The sequence below is a fragment of the Macaca mulatta genome, chromosome 1 (genome assembly GCF_049350105.2).
Source record: "Macaca mulatta isolate MMU2019108-1 chromosome 1, T2T-MMU8v2.0, whole genome shotgun sequence".
NCBI lineage: Eukaryota > Metazoa > Chordata > Mammalia > Primates > Cercopithecidae > Macaca > Macaca mulatta.
Genome location: NC_133406.1, coordinates 217,826,029 through 217,836,553, shown reverse-complemented (window position 1 = coordinate 217,836,553; position 10,525 = coordinate 217,826,029).

Genomic DNA, 10,525 nt, shown 5'->3' with positions numbered 1-10,525 from the left:
AATAAATAAATAAATAAATAAATAAATAAATAAATAAAGGTGGAACAGAAATGGCACATCTCTCCCAGAGTGTGGTCCTGGGCTGTCCAAAGCATCATTTCTTTGCTTCTGGCTGGAATTCTCTTCGCCTAACTTAGTGTGGTATCAGCTCAGACTGGCCAGTTTTTGAAGCCACCCTGGCCTGGAGATGTGCTGCAAAGCCAGAATGACCACCCTGCCCCAGCAACAGACTGTCTTTGATGGGCTAAGAACCTGGAGCTTCCCTTATCAAGTGTTTCCTAGGCATCCAGTGCTGTGCTGAGTTTTACACACGTTCCCTTGTCTAGTCCCGGCAATAGTCTCAAGGCATGAGCCCTATTCCTAATCACATTTTACAGATGAGGAAACTGAGGCTCAGAAAGACAAAGTGGTCCAGGCACAGTGGCTCATGCCTGTAATCCTAGCATTTTGGGAGGCCAAAGCAGGTGAATCACTAAAGGTCAGGAGTTTGAGACAAACCTGGCCAACATAGCGAAACCTCGTTTCTACTGAAGAAAAAGTACAAAAATTAGCTGGGAGTGGTGGCATGCACCTTTAGTCCCAGCTACTCAGGAGGCTGAGGCACAAGAATTGCTTGAACCCAGGAAGTGGGTGTTGCAGTGATCCAAGATCTCACCACTGCACTCCAGCCTGGGTGAAAGAGTGAGACTCTGTCTGAAAAAAAAAAAAAAAAAAAGAAATAAAGAAAGAAAAAAGTGTAGGCCGGGCGCGGTGGCTCAAGCCTGTAATCCCAGCACTTTGGGAGGCTGAGACGGGCGGATCACAAGGTCAGGAGATCGAGACCATCCTGGCTAACATGGTGAAACCCCGTCTCTACTAAAAATACAAAAAAACTAGCCGGGCGAGGTGGCGGGCGCCTGTAGTCCCAGCTACTCGGGAGGCTGAGGCAGGAGAATGGCGTAAACCCGGGAGGCGGAGCTTGCAGTGAGCTGAGATCCGGCCACTGCACTCCAGCCTCCTGGGCGACAGAGCGAGACTCCGTCTCAAAAAAAAAAAAAAAAAAAAGAAAGAAAAAAGTAAGCAAGCCAAAGTGACCTGGCCACAACTACACAGTCAAGAAGAGGCAGAGCTGGGACCTGAACAAAATGTGTCTGGTGCCATTATGTGTTCTTAACCATTACATCGCACACTGCCTCTGCCCTCCAACCTGACTCAGAATCTTGCTTCTCTCATTAGCCAGCCTTTCTCTTCCTAGGTCGTCTGATTATATCGAAGATTTCCTTGGACACACCCGCTGCTGGGACCAACCACTCTTCCTCTCTGGCTGGGCAGCCCCTTACCCTGGAGGAGCTGACTCCTGGGCAAGCCAGACAAATTTCACTGGAGTGCCCCTTGGCCGATGAAAAGCTCTGAGTGGATGAAAAATCAGCCAGCAGTGTAATCTCTCCATTCTAGCCTGCAGCTCTTCTGGTTGGACTGTCTGCCTCCAGGCTCCCCCACCTCCATTCCTTGTTTTTGTTTTTTTGAGATGAAGTCTCGCTCTATCACCCAGGCTGGAGTGCAGTGGCATGATCTTGGCTCACTGCAACCTCCGCCTCCCTAGTTCAAGCGATTCTCCTGCCTCAGCCTCCTGAGTAGCTGCCATTACAGGTGCATGCCACCACACCCAGCTAATTTTTATATTTTTAGTAGAGATGGGGTTTTGCCATGTTGGCCAGGCTGGTCTCAAACTCCTGACCTCAAGTGATCCGCCCGCCTCGGCTTCCCAAAGTGCTAGTATTACAGGTGTGAGCCACCACACCCAGCCCATTCCTTCTTTTACACCCAGCTTGAGTGATTGCTTTCAACACTGGTCTAACTGTATCATTCCTTTGCTAAATAATCTTCAATAGCTCCCTGTTGCTCCCAGGATAAAGTTCAATGTAGAGAGCTTGGTCAAGTCCCCAAGGCCCAGCTTACTTTTCCAACTCTCTCTTTCTCTCAGACACTCTAGACTCTCAGCATCCCCGAACTCTAGACTCTCAGCCCCCTGAATCATTCATCATTTTCAGCCTCAGACCCTTTGCACATCTGTGTGTCATGAGATATACAGAAGTATGGATGAGCTTCCACACGTATACTGGGCTGTGGAGCTGCTGGATTCCATTAGCCTCACTTTCTCTGTGTGGCAGCAAACACTTCCCACCTTCTTGCAGAAACTTCTCTGCTGGACTGGAGTTGACCATCAACTGTCTGGAAAAGGGACCTGTCAGGAAGAGGGCACCAGCAACTCTAACTCTGTGTAGAGCCCTGGGAAATACGGACCTTATCTTGTACCCAAATCTAAGGGTCAGAGGTTACCTGATGAGCTAGGTGTCAGGGAGTTCCCCGGCAGCAAAAGGAAGGTAGGTTTCCTACCTGGTCTGTGTGATGCCTGCATCCAGGCTCTTAGCCACTACTCCATGCTACCTCCTCGAATGAGGCAGAATTCACCTCTGTATATGTATAATGTACATGTATATGTATATATGTATAATGTATACAGTATAATGCTATCCTAGCCTTGACCTCCCAGGCTTAAGGGATTCTCCCACCTCAGCGTCCTGAGTAGCTGGGACTACAGGCATGCACCACCACACCCAGCTAGTTTTTGTGTTTTTTGTAGAGACAGAGTTTCACCGTGTTGCCCAGGCTGGTCTCAAGCTCCTTGACCTCAAAGGATCCACCCGCCTCGGCCTGCAAAGGCGCTGCAATTACAGGTGCGAGCCACCGGGCCAGGCTGGCTTTACTATTCCCCATTCACCGTTCCCCATTGCTAAGGAAAATTGATCTGAAGAGGAAGGAGCCCACCAACCTTTGATTTCTGCACTTTTTCCTGGTGCTCCTGCGCCACCTGGTGGCCATACCTAAAATAAATTAGGATTTCTGAAGAACGCTCTGAGGAGGTCTGGGGTGGGTCCACTTAGCAAAATTCTCAACAGCAGACTTTTCATCCCAGTTCACATTTCTCTATAAGGCCTGGCCCAGGTCTGACCAGTGCCTGAGGTTATGAGAAAGGCAGAAGTGAATTCTGTCCCACGGAAGAATCTTGGGTCTGTCACTGCCCCTTTCTGGGCTGTTTCTTCATCTGTTAATAAAAAAGGCAGGAGGCCGGGTGCGTTGACTCACGCCTGTAATCCCAGCCACTTTGGGAGGCTGAAGCGGGTGGATCACCTGAAGTCAGGAGTTTGAGACCAGCCTAGCCAACATGGTGAAACCCCATCTCTACTAAAAATACACAAATTAGCCGGGGCTGATGGGGAGCACCTGTAGTCCCAGCTACCTGGCAGGCTGAGGGAGGAGGATCACTTGAGCCCAGGAGGCAGAGGTTGTGGTGAGCTGAGATCACACTACTGCACTTCAACCTGGGTGGCAAAGTGAGACTCCATCTCAAAAAAATAAAAAGGCAGGCGAGGACTGGGCCCTACCAATTCTGACATTCTAGGATTCATGTCTAAAGTGACTCTGCCTCCTCCCTTAGCTCAGTGAGAAAAATGTAAGCTCCAGGAGGTCAGGGAAGTTGCTGGCTGTTCATTCTCTATCCTAAGTGCATGGGGTGGTGCTTTGTACATAGGAGATACTTTATTGGGTTTGGGGCTATATTAATAGAAGCACTGTGTGTACAGTGAGGGAGGTGATAGTCCTTCTGTCCATGTCTAGAGAACTGTGTTCCATTTTGGGATCAGAACTTTGACTGGAACATGTAGAAGTATAACTTATCCATAGGAAAATGAGCAAGATGATGGCTGGGGGTACGTCAAAATCACAATTTATGGAGAACAGTTGAAGGAGGCACTCTCTGACTCCGGTATAAAAAAGACTGAAGGGGTATAATGTGCCCACCTTCAAACATCTGAAAAGAGCATGTGGACTTTGAGAACTAGGAACCAGGGGCTGCCACTTCTGGGAGACAGATTTTTCTTTCCCCAAAACCAAGGGAAGCTTTCAGTCATAGCTGGATAAATAACAAATACACATTTGATCTCAGTCTGGCCGTAATGTGCTTTTAAGCTTGGTAAATTCCCTCACGACTTTGAACTTCAGTTTTCTCACATATAAAATGGGCATACTATGGAACATGCAGGAACATGCGGGCCTCCCAAAGTGCTGGGATTACAGGCATGAGCCACCGCGCCTGGCCTAAGTTCTAAGTTTATCTTCAATTTGACTTTTTTTTTTTTAAATGTTATGAGGGAATCATAGAAAGCATGTTTAAAGTGCCAAGTGGGCCAGGCATGGTGGCTCACACCTGTAATCCCAGCACTTTTGGGGAGGTTGAGATGGGCCGATAATTTGAGGTTAGGAGTTCAAGACCAGCCTGGCCAATATGGTGAAATCGCATCTCTGCTTCCCAGGAGAATCACTTGAACCCGGGAAGTGGAGGTTGCAGAGAGTCAAGATTGTGCCATTGCCTTCCACCCTGGCAACAAGAGTGGAACTCTGTCTCAAAAATACATAAATAAATAATAGTAATAATAAATAAAGTGCCGAGTGCAAGGCCTAGCGCCTGACTAGTCTTGGGTTAGTGTAGCTATGGTTAAAAAAATACAGAAAGGGTCGGGAGCGGTGGCTCACGCCTGTAATCCCAGCACTTTGGGAGGCCGAGGTGGTCAGATCACGAGGTCAAGAGATTGAGACCATCCTGGCCAACATGGTGAAACCCCGTCTATACAAAAAATAAAAAAAAAAATTATCTGGGCGTGGTGACCCGCACCTGTAGTCCCAGCTACTCAGGAGGCTGAGGGAGGAGAATCGCTCGAACCTGGGAGGTGGAGTTTACAGTGAGCCAGGATCTCACCACTGCACTCCGGCCTGGTGACAGAGCGAAACTCTGTCTCAAAAAAAATAAATAAATAAATAAACAGAAAGGTAATCAGCACCCGGTCAAATAACTGGTACAAGTGTTGCCAAGGAGTTGGTAGAGGCTGATGGCTAGCCATGCTGGCCCTCGGGTCATACTGGTAGATGTAAATGCTGGCTTTATTATTTATTTATTTTTGTTTTTATTTTTTGAGATAGGGTATTGCTCTGTCACCCAGGCTGTAGTGCAGTGGCATGAACTTGGCTCATTACAGCCTCAACCTCCCAGGTTCAAGGGATTCTCCCACCTCAACCTCCTGAGTAGCTGGGACTACAGGTTCATGCCACCACACCTGGCTAGTTTTTGTGTTTTTTTGTAGGGATGGGGTTTCACCATGTTGCCCAGCTGGTATAAAACTCCTGAGCTCAAGGAATCCACCCACCTAAGTCTCCGAAAGTGCTGGGATTACCAACTTGAGCTATCATGCCTACTGTCTTTGCTATTTAGTTGCAGCAATACCTTGAGTGAATTACTTAACCATTCTGAGTCTCAGTTTACCCATCTGCAAAATGGGGATAATAGTAGTTCCCACTTCACCAATTATAATGCATGAGCTGCTGCTCTGATATTAGTGATCTGATTGGGGTTGTCCTGGATGACTTTGAAGGCCCTCTCCCATCTGATATCCTCTAGGTCTAGAATTCCTACTCCTCCCCTTGGGAGCAAAATACAGGGGGGCCAGGGAAGCAGGTAAATGCACTATCTTAAGATCCTCGGATGCGGAGGACTACTCACATCTGTCCTTGCCAGTGACCCTGTAAAAAGGGCACTTCTGCCTTCCTCCCCCCAGTCCGCCTCTTCCTGTGACAGGTGGCTGGAATGCACCTGAGAGAGCTGAGGGCGTGGGGTGTGGCACAGACTTGGTGGAGGACAGACTGTCTGCCTTTGTAATCTGTTTCATGTACTTTGGCCCCCAGATGAACTGTGAGCTCCACGAGGGACCCAGCTGCTGTATGGAGAACAGAAATTAGTCAATAGCATGGGGGGGATCAATGGGGAGGATCAGAGGTTGCCAGCTGGTGGCCCAGAGGCCAAACCTTGTTCACAGGCCTGTTTGATGATCTGCATAGTTGCACCATGTTTTCTGTGTGTGTGAGTGTGTGTGTGTGTGTGTCTGTGTGTGTGTGTGTTTAGTTAATTCCTTATAAATTAACTGTGGCCTCGTCTCATTCAATAACCTTCCCCAGTTTTGAATGCTCCAGAGTTGAGCACAGGCCCCAACCACCCTGAGGTTGACATTATTACCCACATTGTACAGAACAAACTGAGGCAGAAAGATGTGAAGCAAGACAGTGGAAAAACTGGGACAGGTTCATTGGTTCCCAGATCAGTGCTTTCTTCGCTAGTTTATGCTGCTCCTCAGAGCCACATGCCATTTTGGCCCTGGCCATATCCCCTGGGGGTTAAGAGTGAGGATTCTGGGCTGCAACTGTGTCTTGAATTCTGGTCCCACCACTTCTCAGCAGTGTGAAAATGGGCAAAGTATTTAATTTCTTGGGGCTTCCAGTTCCTCATCTGGAGGATAGTAATAGGACCAACTTCATGTAGGTTAAATGAGTTAACACTCATAAAATGCTTAGGGCAGTACCTAGGTACACAGTAAGAGCTCAATAGACACTCGCTATTATCGTTAATTGAGCACAGGCTGTGTGCCAGGTACTAAGAGTACAAAGATCAATGAAATACACCGCAGGGCTCCTAGACTGATGAGAGATCATGGGACAGTGACATGCACCCTAAGGAGACTGGCTGAGAAAGCAGAGGGGGGCCACGGTGCCCACGTATTTAGTCAAACGTCAGGACTCACCTCCTACAGGCTGCAGCCTGTTGCCATTTAAGCTGACCTGAGGCCTGGTGTGATGGTGCGTGCCTGTAGTCCCAGCTACTTGGGAGGCAGGGGCAGGAGGATCACCTGAGACTGAGATCGCCTGAGTTCCAGGCTGTAGTATGCCACGATCATATCTGTGAATAGCCACTGTACTCCAGCCTAGGCAACATCGTGAGACCTCACCTCTAAAAAAAACAAAAACAAAAAAACGGACCTAGGGTCCTGTGACCAGGGAATCGGATTGGCTGCAGGAAAAAAAAAAAAGCAGAGTCCTGTGCTAGACGGGAACCTGCATCATCACCATCATGCTGTGTGTGTGTCTGTGACTAAGCGTGAAGGAATTAGGGGCATGACAGGGATGGGTGGGGAGAAGAGGAGAAAGGCTCTAAACACAGGCTTCCCCTATGGTCATGAGAAACAAGTTTATCTTTCTTTCTTTCTTTCTTTTTTTTTTTTTTTGAGACCGAGTTTCGCTCTTGTTGCCCAGGCTGGAGTGCAATGGCGCAATCTCAGTTCACCACAACCTCCGCCTCCCGGTTCAGGTAATTCTGCCTCGGCCTCACGAGTAGCTGGGATTACAGGCGCATCCCGCCATGCCTGGCTAATTTTGTATTTTTAGTAGAGATGGGGTTTCTCCAGGTTGGTCAGACTGGTCTCAAACTCCCAACCTCAGGTGATTCACCCACCTCGGCCTCCCAAAGTGCTGGGATTACAGGCATGAGCCACTGCACCCAGCCTAAGTTCTAAGTTTATCTTCAATTTGACTTTTTTTTTTTTTTTTTTTGAGACAGGGTCTTGCTCTGTCACCCAGGCTGAAGTGCAGTGACACCATTATAGCTTACTGCAGTCTCAACCTCCCCAGCTCAAGCAGTCCTCCCACCTTAGCCTCCTCAGTAGCTGAGACTACAGGTGTGTACCACCACGCCCACCTAATTTTTGTATTTGTAGTAGAGATGGGGTTTCACCATGTTGCCTAGGCTGGTCTCGAACTCCTGGACTAAAGTAATCCTCCAGTTTGCCCTCCCAAAGTGCTGGGATTAGAGGAGTGCACCATTGTGCCCAGCCCTGCATGGGTGATTCTAATGCAGGTGGTCCAGGGCTGCACTGGATGATGTCCAGCATGAGCTTCAAATCAGCACAAGACTCCTCTGGATAACCAATCATCCTCTCAATCTCGGCCTCCCTCCTTTCCCTTTCCTTCCTGACACCCTATATTCCTGCCCCTCATTCTTCTTTCTGTGACCACAGACCCCACCGAATATTACTTGTCTCTGAGGCTCTGTTACTGCTCTTTTCTCCACCTGGTGTGGCCTTCCCTACCTTCCTCTGCTCGGTCCCATCTCCCCCAAGAGGCCTTGTCAGACTTCCCCTCTCTTGGGCTCCTATCTATTCCACATAGGCTCAGCTTTTGGCAGTCTGCTGAAGTGTTCTCTCTTTATGAAACCTGCCCTAACATAACCTTCTTTTTCTTTTTTTTCTTTTTTTTCTTTTTTTTGAGACGGAGTCTCGCTCTGTAGCCCAGGCTGGAGTGCAGTGGCCGGATCTCAGCTCACTGCAAGCTCCGCCTCCCGGGTTCACGCCATTCTCCGGCCTCAGCCTCCCGAGTAGCTGGGACTACAGGCGCCCGCCACCTCGCCCGGCTAGTTTTTTGTATTTCTTAGTAGAGACGGGGTTTCACCGTGTTATCCAGGATGGTCTCGATCTCCTGACCTCGTGATCCACCTGTCTCGGCCTCCCAAAGTGCTGGGATTACAGGCTTGAGCCACCGCGCCCGGCTAACCTTCTTTTTCTTTTTCTTTTTCTTTTTTTGAGACAGGGTCTCATTCTGTCTCTTAGGCTGGAGTGCAGTGGCATGATCAGGGCTCACTGTAGCCACAGCCTCTTGAGTAGCTGGGACTACAGGTGTGCTCCACCATGTCTGGCTAATTTTTGTTGTTGTCATTAGAGATGGGGTCTCCCTATGTTGCCCAGGCTGGTCCCAAACTCCTGCTTCAGCCTCCCAAAGTGCTGGGATCACAGGTAGGAGCCACCATGCCCAGCCCATAAGCGGTTTCTCTTTCTTTCTTTCTTTCTTTTCTTTCTTTCTTTCTTTCTTTCTTTCTTTCTTTCTTTCCTTCCTTCCTTCCTTCCTTCCTTCCTTCCTTCCTTCCTTCCTTCCTTCCTTCCTTCCTTCCTTCCTTCCTTCCTTCCTTCCTTCCTTCCTTCCTTCCTTCCTTCCTTCCTTCTTTCTTTCTTTCTTTCTTTCTTTCTTTCTTTCTTTTTCTTTCTTTCTTTCTTTTTCTGAGATGGAGTCTCGCTCTGTCGCCCAGGCTGGAGTGCAGTGGCCGGATCTCAGCTCACTGCAAGCTTATACTTGAAAATGAGACAAAGAGAGATAAAGAAACTTTTTCTAGGCCATGTGTGGTGGCTCATGCCTGTATTCCCAGCATTTTGGGAGGCCGAGGTGGGAGAAGTGCTTGAGCCCAGAAGTTTGAGACCAGCCTGGGCAACATAGTGGGATCCCCATCTCTAACGAAAATTTAAAAAATTAGCCAGTCATGGTGGTTTAAGCCTGTGGTCACAGCTACTCAGAAGGCTGAGTCTGGGAGGTCAAGGCTGCAGTGAGTCCTGACTGTGCCACTATACTCCAGCCTGGACAACAGAGTGAGACCTTGTCTTGAAAAGAAAAGGGCCGGGCTTGGTGGCTCACGCCTGTAATCCCAGCACTTTGGGAGGCCGAGACGGGTGGATCACCTGAGGTCAGGAGTTCAAGACCAGCCTGGCCAACATGGTGAAAACCTGTCTCTACTAAAAATACAAAAATTAGCTAGGCGTGGTGGCGCATGCCTGTAATCTAAGCTACTCGGGAGGCTGATGCAAGAGAATAGCTTGAACCCAGGAGGTGGAGATTGCAGTGAGCCGAGATCAGGCCACTGCACTCCACCCTGGGCAACAAGAGCGAAACTCTGTCTCAAAAAAAAAAAAGAAAGAAAGAAAGAAAGAAAAGAAAACTTGTCCAGGTTCACCCAGGAGAAATTGGCTGCACTTGGATTTGAGTTGAGGCATCAGGTCCTGAGCCTTTTTTTTTTTTTTCCTTTTTGAGATAGGATCTTGCTCTGTCACCCAGGACAGTGCAGTGACATGATCATGGCACACTGCAGCCTCAACCTCCCACACTCAAGCAATCCTCCCACCTCAGCCTCCCAGGCAGCTGGGACTACTGGCTACAGGCAGCATGAGACATCATGGCCAGTAACGTCTTTGGGTGATTTTTCCTCCTCTCCCTGGATATAGAAACCATTCAGCTCAATTCAGTCTCTAGCATTTGTTGAGCACCTACCACACGCCAGGTCCCACGCTCCAGCCTTGGCACTTGTTCTCTCCTATCAGGATGTGAGAAATTAAGGATAGCGTGATGATTAAGAGCTCAGAGACCACGCTCAGTGGCTCATACCTGTAATCCCAGCATCCACCCTCCTTTAAGCTCCATATAGATCTCAGGTAGACCAGAGAGCCTTCCCTTTGAGCCCGGGGTCTTTTCTATAGTCAGATAGCTTCTCATCTCAACTGTATCAACTGGGGATCTCGTAGGTCACATTTCTTCCAACAAAGAGGAACTGTGAAAACATTATGTTGGCCAGGCACAGTGGCTCATGCCTGTAATCCCAGCACTTTGGGATGCCAAGATGGGCGGATCACAAGGTCAAGAGATCGAGACCATCCTGGCCAACATGATGAAACCCCGTTTCTACTAAAAATACAAAAATTAGCTGGGCCTGGTGGCACGCATTTGTAGTCCCAGCTACTCTGGAGGCTGAGGCAGGAGAATCTCTTGAACCCGGGAGGCAGAGGCTGTGGTG